This window comes from Bos javanicus, chromosome X, assembly GCF_032452875.1.
Source record: "Bos javanicus breed banteng chromosome X, ARS-OSU_banteng_1.0, whole genome shotgun sequence".
Lineage (NCBI taxonomy): Eukaryota > Metazoa > Chordata > Mammalia > Artiodactyla > Bovidae > Bos > Bos javanicus.
In genome coordinates this window covers 131,165,923-131,178,689 of record NC_083897.1, presented here as the reverse complement: position 1 = coordinate 131,178,689, position 12,767 = coordinate 131,165,923, and the positions used below count along the sequence as shown (strand labels likewise).

General features: G+C 41.6%; 1 protein-coding gene across 10 annotated transcripts in view; it reads right to left on the bottom strand.

Moving 5' to 3' along the window:
- Nucleotides 1-12,767, bottom strand: part of ADGRG2 (adhesion G protein-coupled receptor G2) — a 127,509-nt gene that overhangs the window by 94,151 nt on the left and 20,591 nt on the right. For 7 of the 10 annotated variants that reach the window (XM_061408007.1, XM_061408006.1, XM_061408012.1 and 4 more), the window contains one exon: nt 12,309-12,422. The exons of the other annotated variants lie outside the window; for them this stretch is intronic. The gene's annotated coding sequence lies outside the window, so the exon portion shown is untranslated. The remainder of the gene's footprint in view (nt 1-12,308; nt 12,423-12,767) is intronic. 10 annotated transcript variants of the gene reach the window in all.

Genomic DNA, 12,767 nt, shown 5'->3' with positions numbered 1-12,767 from the left:
GTATGAAGGTCTTAATGAGCTTACTGTCTCAAAACTCATCAACACTTTAAACCAACTCAGATGGCTGAATTAATAACTCTGTCATTTGTTAAAGGAATTGGGGGACTGGGGGAGAAAATGAGGATGATATTTGAGGGGCCAGGGCCATCTTTTAGGGCTTTAGTCTCTTGCAACTGAGAACCCTGCACAAGGGTCGTCCCCACCCTGGTCCCCTGCATGGAGGGGGTGTGTGTGCCACCAGGCTCAGTGGACTCCCCATTTGACAAATATTTAGTGAGTAAATACCATGTGCCAGGCACTACGTGAGGTGCTAGGAACGCACTGGTGAGCAAGACAGATGCAACTGTGCCCTTCTGGAACTGACATGCTGGTGGGGCACTCAAATAAAAGTGTAAATGAACAAATACATGAAACAATTACAAGTTTTAAAGAGGGCTGCGGAGCAAACACACACAGCTGAATTATATTCTTAGGGGAAACAGTGAGGCACAAAGAATGTGCAACTTGTTCCATATGATAAAGGAAATCAGCAAATAAAAACATGTCACCATAAGATCCTTTCTATTAAGACATTCACATTGTCAAGAGTCAAGCTAACGCATTGCCAATACGCCAAGAGACCTTAACTCCCAGTGGGGAAGCTTGCTTTCTCACTCCACTCTCTGCCATGTTTTTTTCTTTTACTTCTGGGGTTTGGACCAGGCTGCACCAGTGCTTTGATATTTTCTCAGAACAGTTTCAGATGAAAACATGAAGACAGGTTTACCTTAAAGGAATCAAAATTATAATCCTTAGAGAACTAAGTAAATTTTCACTTGCTTATAGCTGTTTAGCTAAAGTTCTATGATAAAATTGTTCTTAATACACCTCAAAATGAGAACCATGCGGGAAGGGGTGGGACTATGGGTGGATTATATTTGTGGCCCTGTGGTTTTCTGTAATTTTTCAAATTTTAGCAATAAAGCTACACTATTTAAAAAAAAAGTAATCTCACAGGCCTATTTGGTTTTTTTTTTTCTTTCTATCCAACAGCAAAACAAAACTACACTAAAAACATTATTAGCTGCTCAGTAATCTACATAAGTATTAGGTAGAAAACTAAAGCAGGTTAGTAGACACGAAGCATGTGGGATGGTATGGCAAGTTAGAGAAGTGGCCTGTGAAAGCATCATGAGACAATGACATATGAGCAAAGACCTGTGGAAGGAGGTCAGGGAGTGAGGCCAGAGGCCTGCTGGGGGATGAACACTGCAGGTGGAGGGCTCTGTACCCTGAAAGAAGGATCCTCTATCACCTGTTAACCCAGACACACAAAATCACTTCACAAGGGAACAAGTCTGGACTTAATGGAACCAAAAATGAGTCAGAAGAAAATGAACTGATGAGTTGGCACGGCAGAGATAAGAAACCACTGCTACAGACTATGGTTAGGCAGGATTCTAAAAGCCTTATTTGTACTAACTCGAGCCCAGCGACAACCCTAGCTAGGGTACGTATATAACTTAATGTTCAGACTGGAGCAGCTGGGAATAAAATGAAGACACTCTTACTTAATGCAGAGAAAGTAGGCATGAATCCAAGATGCCTCGGGCAAACTGGGATGCATCACCACCCTATCCAGAAACCGTATTATTATAACTCCTTTATAGAAAAGGAAACTGAGGCACAGTACAGAGGTCACAGAAGGAAGTGGCAGAGTGAGGATTTGAACTTGGACAGCCTAGATTTAGAGCCCACACTCTTGATGCCTACCTAGTATCGCCTGCCTGTGTTGTGTATGCTAGGAAGCTCCCAGTGCTAAAAAGCTGGGTTGTCTTTATCATCAGTAGATCAGGCCGGGAAATGCACCAGCTGTGAGAGCTAAACATCACCACTTTACAAGAGCAGAAGCCCTGGACAACCCCAGCAACCTCTCTGATTCAGTGACCTGTAAAACAAAGCTACTTGGACCTACCCTGATACCGCTGGCCACACTCAGACAAGGCCGTAGTTCATAAAGAAGATTTGGAAGCTGAAAAGCACAACATGCATACTATTATACACTGTTATCGTAATTAAAAATTTGCAGGGACTTCCCTGGTGGTCCAGTGGCTAAGACTCAGCACTCCCAACACAGGGGACCTGGATTTCAATCCCTGGGCAGTGAACTAGATCCCACATGCCGCAACTAAGAGTTCACAGGCCACAATGATGGTCGAAGATCTTGAGTGTCACAACTAAGACCCAATACAGCCAAACAGACAAATAAATAAATAAAATCTGCATCTCTCTGCAAAGGGCCAAAGAGTAAATATTTTCAGCTTTGCCCATATGGTCTCTGTTGCAACTAATTAACCCCACAGACAACCTGTAAATGAATGGATGTGGCTGTGTGCTAATAGAACTTTATCTACAGGAAAAGGTGGATGGTTACAGGCCAAAGTTAGCCAACCCCTGACTTACAGAAATGCTATTTAAAATTGCAGCCCTTCCATGCTCCCTGTGCCGCTGTTCTGATACATTTTCCTCTACAGATAGCATGAATCACCATCTAACATAATGTGTATTTTATTTACTTTATTATCTGCTTCACTCACTGGAAAATAAGCTTTGTTGAAGGCTGAGGTTTTGCCTGTTGGGTTCACTGTTGAGTCTTTAATGACTAGAAGCGTGCCTGGGCATAGTAGGAATGTTAGAAAGACTTGTTGAAAGAGTGCATAGATGAATGGAGAGATTTTGAAGGAGCTGGACATACTACTAGGGAAAGAAGGGAAAATCCATGGCCAGTAAAAAAAGGAAACAGAGAAAAAAAATGATATCTAAAAACCTAGGGGAAGAAAAATGACTGCAAATGAACTCAAACTCAATTTTGCGATTCCTTGTAGGCAAAGGGAAAAATGATTATTTCCAAAACCAATTTTGTGGGTTGTGAACATTTGGAAGAACTAAAGCCTTATAAAACAATTTCCAAAATAGCTGGTTAAAACCTAAATGAATTTAATTTTAGTTAAGAGAACAGCTTGAGGTTTGTTGCAGATCAACTAATTATGTGTGTGTGTGTCTGTGTGTGCACACACACGCGAGTGTGTGCACATTTAATCTTTCCTCTCTCCTGACCCTAACAAATGTGGGTTCTGTTTGTTCACTGGGAGTGGTCTGAGGAGTGGTAAGGAATTAATTCAGCATACTTTGCAGGGAAACATACATATTTGTCCCTAGTTAACTTCAGGGCTTGGCAAATTGTAGTGTCATTCATTCTGATTCTTCTTCATAGTTCAACTGAAGGTTAAGGTTAACAGCAAAATACTGCTGAACTGAATAAGTCCATTTCTAAAGAGAGAAGGGTTCTTTACACACAGTGCTTTATGTAACTCTTTCAAACCAAGATCTGTATAACACATTCAACTGAACAACCTCAAGTTCTTTGGAAGAAAATAAGACTTCTCTTCTACAAAAACAAGTATGTATATCTAATGCACAGCTGATAACCTAAACAATATTCCGCTTTCCAGGCACACAGCTTAGCAAAAGTTTGGCTTAGCATAGAAGAACAACACTGGCAAGACTCTTCTAAAGATCTCTGACGTTGATCCTTTATTCTGGTGCACTCAGCTCAATGTCTGAGCACCTAATGAATGCCAACAGGGAGTGAGGCTGGAGAACTTCGTTGTTAGGCTCATGCGTTACCATTTTATCCTTAATTTCTTAAAGAAATAAATTTCCACTTACTGACTGCTTTAACATGGTAACTGTAAAAAGACCACTGGGCTGAGTCAAAAGACTTAGCTGAAGGAATGAAGGAAACGGAATAGACTGAAAAAGGAAAAGAAGATGAAAATGAAGAAAGGAAATGAATCTAAGAAAAAAATGAAGGGAAAGAGAAAGGAGTGGAGTTGTGATTCGTGACATGGAGGACCCTTGAAAACATGACGCTAAGTGAAAAAAAGCCAGATACCACATAGTGCATGATTCCATTTCTATGAAATCTCCTGAAGAGGCAAAGCCGTAAGAAAGTAGAGCATGGCCGCCAGTGTCTGAGGGGAGGAGGGGAAAGTGGGCAGTGACCACTAATGAGTGCAGGGCTTCTCTTTTGGGTGATGAAAATGTTCTGGAATTAGATAGTGGTGATGGTTACAGAAACTTGTGAATACACTAAAATCCACCAAATTGTACACTTTAAAATGGTGAATTTTATAGTATGTGGATTATTTCTCAACAAAAAAGGGGGAGATCAAAACAAAACAAAACAGAACACCAGACTCTTGCCATCGACTAGCTTTGTGAGCTGTGGACAAGGCATTTAATTTCTCTAATATGCTTCCTCATCTGAGAAAAGGGGGCAATATTAACTTAACTCTCAAGCTGTTGCAAGACACAAACGGGATAATCTATATCAAAGTAATTTGGAAAAATAAATAATGCTACAGATTCAAGGTAATTTCACTCAAAATCTTAATGAAGTTCTTTATGGAACTTAATGGTAATTCTAAGGTGTACACTGGGACTTCCCTGGTGGCTCAGCAGTAAGGAATCCACCTGCAATGCAGGAGACTCGGATTCAATCCCTGGGTTGGACACATCCCCTGGAGAAGGAAATGACAACCCACTCCAGTATTCTTGCCTGGGAAATCCCATGGACAGAGGACTCTGGCAGGCTACAGTTCATGGAGTCACAAAAGAGTCGGATATGACTGAGTGACTAAACAACAAGGTGTACAGCTGTTCCTTGGTATTCGAGGGGGATTGGTTCCAGGAAACCCCACACATACCAAAATCTGAGGATATTAAAGTCCCTTCTATAAAGTGGCCAGTTATAATCTGCTGCTAAGTCACTTCAGTCGTGTCCGACTCTGTGCAACCCCATAGACGGTAGCCCACCAGGCTCCCCCATCCCTGGGATTCTCCAGGCAAGAACACTGGAGTGGGTTGCCATTTCCTTCTCCAATGCATGAAAGTGAGAAGTCAAAGTGAAGTCGCTCAGGCGTGTCTGACTCTTAGCAATCCCATGGACTGCAGCCCACCAGGCTCCTCCATCCATGGGATTTTCCAGGCAAGTTATAATCTACAGAGCATGTATTCTTTAAATCATCTCTAGATTACATATACTACCTAATACCACATAAATGTGATGTAAATAGTTGCTGACTTAATGGCAAATTCAAGTTTCGCTTTTTGGAATCTTTTGGAATTTTTCTTTCCAAATATTTTCAATCTGCAGTTGGTTGAATTCCTGGATATGGAACCAATGGATATGGAGGGCCAAATGTATATGTAATGTAAAAGAAAGTGGCCAAGACAATCTGACAAAGAATAACAAAGGAGGGCCTGAACTGCCAGATACCAAGACTCTTTAGAAAACTACAGTAATCAAGGCTGTTTATTACTCAGGGTTTGACAAATATACCAGGAAGCCAAATTTTAGTGAGCCTGGAAGCAGATTCACACATATAGGGGCACTTGATATAGCAAAAGAGGACCAGGGAAGATGCAGCTGAGGGAGGGCAAGGATCAACTCTTCAATAACTAATCCTGTGACAAGTGTTTTTCCACATGGAAAAACAATTCACACATAGACTGCTCCCTCAATTCCAATTAGACTAAAATTATTTCAAAAGCCAAGACTTTAAACTTCTAGGAGACAACAGAGATATCTTTAGGTCTTTGGGACAGAAACATAAAAGTGCAAACCATAAAAGAAGTAAGAAAGAAATTTGACTACAATGAAAGAATCTTATTAGAAAACACCATAAAAAGTAAGAAAATAAGCCACAGACTGAGAGGTATTATTTATAACATATATCACTAAAAACCAGTATCCAGAGTATATAAAGAACATCTACAAGTCAATTTTAAAATACAGAAAACCTGATAGAAGAAAAAAGAAACTTGAACTAGAATTTCATGAAGATTAAATTTAAACAGTCAGTGAACACTAATATTCAGAGAAATGCATATTAAAACCAAAAGAGATACAATACCATTTCAGCAATATTAAAAAAATCTCGTTTGACTATGCTAAGTGTTGGCAAGGATGCTGAGCAACAGGAAGTCTCTTTCCCAGGTGCTTAGGAGAATAATCTGGAAATAACCAGTACAGTTGAAGAGGCATATACCCTACCACCTAGTACTTCCATTCCTTGGCAGAAACCAACACAATATTGTAAAGCAATTATCATCCAATTTAAATTTAAAAAAGATTTTTTTTAAGTACTTTCATTTCTAAATATAATCTCTATGGAAATATATTAGCACAAGGAAACATGTTCAAGGCTGTTCATAGCAGCTTCATTTTTAATAATAAAACCTGAAGCAATTTAAATGGCCATCAATAGAAGAATGTACCAATAGATTATATATTTACACAACAGACTACTACAGAGCAGAGAAAAAGAAATGCGTAAGAGCTACATGTAGCCATGAGGACAAATCTCACAAAAAAGACAATGACAAAATTAAAGTTGCAGAATAATGTGGGGGTAAAAAAAATACCAACCACATAGTTTAAAGCATGCAAATAATGACCTAGAGGGGTGGGATGGAGGAGGCGGGATGGGAGGAAGGCCCAAAAGGGAGGTAATATATGTATACATACAGCTGATTCACACTGCTGTACGGCAGAAACCAACACAACATCGTAAACCAATTATACTCCAATTAAAAAAAAAAGCATGCAAGCAGCATTTTCTCTTACTAAGGGACATATTCCTATATAGGATAAGTATAAAGAAACATATGAGAAGATGAAGACCAATTTCAGGACAGCACTTACTTCTGTGCACTTTTTAAAAGCTAACGAGGACTTCCCTGGTGGTCCAGTGGTTAAGACTGTGCTTCCAATGCCAGGAGTACAGGTTCGATTCCTAGTCAGGGTAGTTAAGATCCCACATGCTGCGTGGCATAGCCAATAAATAAATAATTTTAAAAAAAAAAACCTAATGTATGGCCAGGTTTGAAGACTTAAATGACACCATTGATGGAGCAGGTCCAAAGGAGATGGAATTCCATGCACTTTCCTTAGCAGAACTGAACAAACACTGACCCACTCTCTAGGGGTCTCCTTAACAGCAAAGGCCACATTGGGGTCAAAGCCACATGCCTGACTCATACACAGTGTTCTGATTACCTTAATTATCCCAAAGCAGCCTATCCTAGCAGTAACAAGCCACAAGAAGGGCTCATTTTAACTCAGGTACCATTTCAATGTTAGCACCGGAGAAAGACAAAGTACTGAAATGGAAATATCCTGGCCGATAAAGGATTATCATTCAGTAACAAGCAGGAACCAAGACTTTATCAATATCACAGTTAATATGAAAACTATCCTGTACATAATTTAATCTTTGGTGATTCAAAAAGTACTTTAGGCTCCAACAACACAAGAATCTTTACTACAAACATCTGTTGTCATTACACATAATTTGTTGGCTAATAAAAAGTGTTGACAGAAGGCTGGATAAGCCAATGAGAAGTTGTACTTCTATCAATACTTCTCTCTTTGCAGAGAGTTGATAAGACTTCTTTAAAAGGCTTTCAAATCATTTGTAGATCCAAGAAAGCTAGGTTAAGTACTCAGTTATTTGATTTTAAGCGTTATTTTGCAGGAACTGATTAAATAATTCTGAGGACTTGGAACAGTCCTTGGCAAAGTTAACAAAAAGATGCTGCTCAGGGAAAACTGACTTCCTTTTTAGTACTCTTTCTCTCTTTAGGGCCCATTCACAACTTGTCGACACCCAATGGCCTCCTACTTTTTGAATCCTATCTGCTCTTAAGAGATGACCTCATATCAAGACACATCAACCAAATTCTGTAATTCATTTACATTTTAACAACTATTTAAGTCAAAGAAATGAATCTCTAAGAGTGGAATTTCAGGATTTAGCTACATGAATGGAGGAGTTGGGGGGAAAGCTAAGCACAATTATTGCTATCACTGGAGTCCCACTCCTCACCCCCAAATTAATATTTTGTGGCCTTAACCCCCAACATGACTGTATCTGGAGATAAAATCTCTAGAAGATAATTAAGGTTAAATGAGGTCATAAGGGTAGGACCCTAATCTAAGCCTTTTAAGAAGAGAAAAAGTCTCTCTCCTATCACCTCTCTCCATCATTTGAGAATACAACAAAAAGGTGGCAGTCTACAAGCCAGGAAGAGAGCCCAAAGTCACAGGGAAGCACTCACCTAACCATCCATCCTTGATGTTTTCATACATATTTACATTAAAGCTAGTCCCATTGATGTAGTGGGTACTCCTAAAATACCAAATCCAAAGGAACATGGGTCTCTAATCAGGAATCCCAGGAGGCCCAAACAAAGACATAGTGGGCAGCACACCCTGGCAGGGGTACAACAAGACTGTGAGCAATCCATTCTAGATGCCAGGTCAGGCCACCCTCCCAAATATCTGTGCCTGGTGTGGGTTCCAATCATTCAAGGAACCACAGAAAGGGGAATGCTGCAAACAAGGTCTCGAGGGGGAAAGGCAGGCTTCTGAGTATATAGAAGGGCTAAGATCCCCAATTTTAGCACAGACAGTTCTAAAATGCACTGAGAAGTTTAAATTATACCAAAGTTTGGGTCCAACTCCAGTCTGGAGAGAAAGGCAGGAGGAGGGGGACAAGCTAAAGACATGGCTATGGACTTCTTTGGTGGTCAAGTGGTAAAGACTCCGCCCACCAATGCAAGGAACACAGGTTTGATCCCTGGTCCAGGCATATCCCACATGCTGCAGAGTAACTAAGTCTGTGCACCACCACATTGAGCCGGTGCTCTAGAGCCTGGGAGACACAACTACTGAGCCTACGTTCCCTAGAGCCCATGCTCTGCAACAAGAGAAGCCACGACAGTGAGAAGCCCCTGCTCATCACAACTAGAGAACGTCTAAACACAGCAATGAAGACTCAGGGCAGCCAACAAATTAATTTAATTAAAAAACAAACACGACTAGAGGAGCACTGATCACTGGCACAAAGCTTGGAAAACAGGGGTGGTACGTCCTTGAATCTTAAAGTCAGGAGCTTCCATGCAGTAAACTGAAGGTCCAAGAAAGGACTCCTAGTCCTAAGGGGCTGGCAAGAGAGCACATGACGGAGAACCCCAGGGAGGGAAGCCTACAGAGAGGAACACGGAAGTAGGATGCAGCCAGGGCGAGGGTTGCCAGGGCCACAAGATGTGCTCAACGGCTCTGAGGCAGAACTCAGAGATACACTTTCCCCCTACCCCCACCCCTGGCCCAGCAAGACTCAGAAGGACAAGAGGTAGCTCTGTTGGGAGTCCAGGTATCAGTTCTGTTGACAGTCCAGAACACGGAAGCGTTCTAAGATTGGGCTTACTTCCAGCCACCTGAATGCTTGGTGTCACGCCAACAAAATAACTAGACATTGGTGAAGTCCTCCCGAGGACCAACCCAAGGGGCTCCCATGTTTTCATATCATGGGTTTTATTAAAATGAACAAAAGTACTTCCTGACTGCTGGCCTCAAAGAGCCCTGCTATAGTTTGGGTTCTTCCAGAAGGTAATCTGAGGCAAAGATTCGAGAGCAAGCAATTTATTTAGCATGTGATCCCAGGACACAGGAGAATGGGGAGGTGAGATGGGGGCAGGAAGGCAGTTCATACAGATGCATCATCAAGCCTGTTACCACTGGGGGAGGCTGTCTCATTCCTGGAAGCTCTGGGATCCAGTGCAGACTGCCCAGCTGTCTCAGGGGTCCCACTCAGGGGCAAAGAGCTGGATTAAATACCTACCAGCCCTGGCTGAGGGCTGCTCCCGGGGGTGGGCTGGGAAGGGTTTATCCTGGCACTCCAGGCTGCCACATGGGTGGAGAGAAATGTCCAGCTAGTGGCTGGAAGGGGACTGGGTGTACCGCGGTGCTCAGGGCCCAGGATCTTAAAACGGACACCCGGTCTCTGTGGAATAAATGAGGAAGTCTGAGGCACCGAAGCCAGCAGAAGAGAAGGCAGTTTCACTCTTGCCCTGCCCCACTCCTCCCTTCAAGTCAGTATCTGGGATTTAGAGAGAGAGGGAGAGAGTGTGTGTGTGTGTGTGGGTTTGGCATGCGTTTGAGGAGTTCAGTGGGTTTTCTTCAGCTGTTTGGAATGTTTGAGAAGAGACTAGGTGAGGGAAGGCTGAAAGGAGTTGCTACTTGAGATTTAAAGAAACACCCAAGGAGTACTGGGCTTTGTGCTCTAATGCAGGCTGAACGCGTCTGGTTTGTCAGCCCGTGCTGGGAGGCCAACCTGAGAGGCGAGGACAGGGATGTTTATCATTCCTGAAAGGGCTATGGACAAAGATCCCAGCTGTGCTTAAAGCCTCACTATTCAAAGTATGGTCCCCCAAAAGGAGGCATCTCCAGCCCTGTCCCAGGACCCGCATCTACATTTCAAAAAGATCTACCTGTATATCTAAAAAGCACGGCTACAGACTATAGTAATTCACCAAGTGTTCTCTGCATAAAGAGTATATTCAGCGACTGTGACTCCTACCGAAGTCAAGTGGAAGGTATTTGCTCCATTTCAGGATAATGTGCTCTATTCAGTTTGTAAAATTAAACTTCAGATTTGCTGAATGGGATAATTTGGGACAAATTTGGGACAAAGGGAGATAATCGTGTCAACCTGCAAACCTGGGTGTAATCACAACAAAATAAAGCATACTTTAGTTTTTCAAAACCTCTTTCATTTATTTCATTCTTCCCTTTTTGCCTCCTTGGCAAAATTAATCACTGCTTAATAAACCTGTACCATTCTAAGACTATTCATGTGGGTAAACCTTTGCCTCAGTATCTGTAAAATACATTTGACAGTTCCAGGAGTGTCATTCATTTCAAAATAATCATGTGTATGTATCACAGGAAAAAAAGTTAAAATTCTTAAGAAATTTTAAAATGACATTTTGATATAGGTAGCTGGTAAAGGAATAAATGAACATACAAACATTAAAGAAAAACAACTCATACTAAAACTTAATTCAACTTATGAATAAAAAGCCTCAATACGGTATATGGATACAGACATGGAAGTATACGCAGATGTGGTTACTAATCCTAATTGCATTCAGAGTACAAAATAACTGACAACCATGAAAATAAGTAGAAATGCATTAGAAGCCTTCTTTGGATGGCATCCTTGACTCAATGGACATGAGTCTGAGCAAACTCCGGGAGATGGTGAAGGAAAGGAAAGCCTGGCATGCTACAGTCCATGGAGTTGCAAAGAATCAGACACGAGTAAGCAACTTTACGACAACATCACAAGCGTTCTTTTTTAGGTATTGAAGGGGAGCAGAATATGACATCTCAAAATGTCTCTTTGGTGTAAGAATTATCTTGAGGCTGATTATTTTTAAGAAACAGCATACAAAGCAGCAGCTCTGAAAAGCGAGTAGAAGTGACCCTTCTGTAAGAGATATTTACATATATAAGGGGAACCTCCATTTGTAAGGGTGTCTCCCTCTTCATACCAGAACAGTCACTTTAAATCTCTACAAACTCTTCTCAATGGAGAAGGCAAAGACTCAAATCTGCATAACACCCCAACTGTTGTTCACTGTGCTTTTCCTGATAATTCCTAGAACTGGCCTCCCCCACCCCACAAAAAATCTTTTGTCTTTAGTGGAAGATGGTATTGAACATAGTGGGGCTTGGGCCATTTAGGGGAAGTTACTCTGTTTTCATGGGTCTCTTCCATGTATACAGGAGGATATATATTATTAAACTCCTGTTTGTTTTTCTCCTGTTCATCTGTCTTTTTATTACAGGGTGGGTCTCAGCCAAGAACCTAGGAGGGTAGAGGGAACGTTCTTTTTCTTCTCCTATAGCATTTACAGAGTAGCAATGCACATGAGAAAAACATCTCCTGCCCTATCAGTAAATAAGGGATGTCACAGTCAAGAGTGATTGCAGCCCTCCAATATAAGCTGGTGAGCCCTGAGGAAACTCAGGAAAAGAATATACCTGCCATCTAGCAGCCATCAGACTGCAGCCACTCCCTATCATGAGCCCCGAGGAAACTCAGGGTGAGAAAACACAGAATACAGGCCCCAGATAGCTGTAAGTCTTAGTTCTTCACTCGTGTCTGACTCCTTGTGACTCCATGGACTATAGCCAGGCTCCTCTGTCCATGGGATTTCCCAGGCAAGAATACTGGAGTGGGTTACCATTCCCTTCTCCAGGGGACCTTCCCAACCCAGGTTCTCCTGCATTGCAGGCAGATTCTTTACCATCTGAGCCACTAGGGAAGCTCCCATACATAGAAAAACACTGAATTCCTTAACTTGGGATATCTCATTTTCTTTAATTAACAATAATCTTTTGACATTCAGATTACCTGCCCTTTGTTGCAAAACTTCTATATAACCAGCCTCTCCACCTGGGCTCCTCAGAGCAGTTCCCTTAAGGTTACTTGAGATGCTGTCTCCAGGGCTTGAAGTCCTAAAAATTCCTGCCGAATAAAACATAACTATCAACTTTTGGATTGCCAATATTTTTTAAGTCAACATACACATGTGTTCATCAAAAGATAGGTATTATCCACAGTGCTATATTTAAAACAGATAAGCAACAAGGACCTACTGTACGGCACAAGGAACTCTGCTCAATGTTATGTGGCAGGCTTTATGGGAGGGGAGTTTGGGGCAGAACAGATACAAGTCTAAGTATGGCTGAGTCCCTTTGCTGTTTACCTGAAACTATCACAACAATGTTAATCAGCTATTTCTGAATACAAAATAAAAAAGTTTAAAAAATAAAAGATATGTACAAGAGTGTTCCTCACAGCACTAATCAT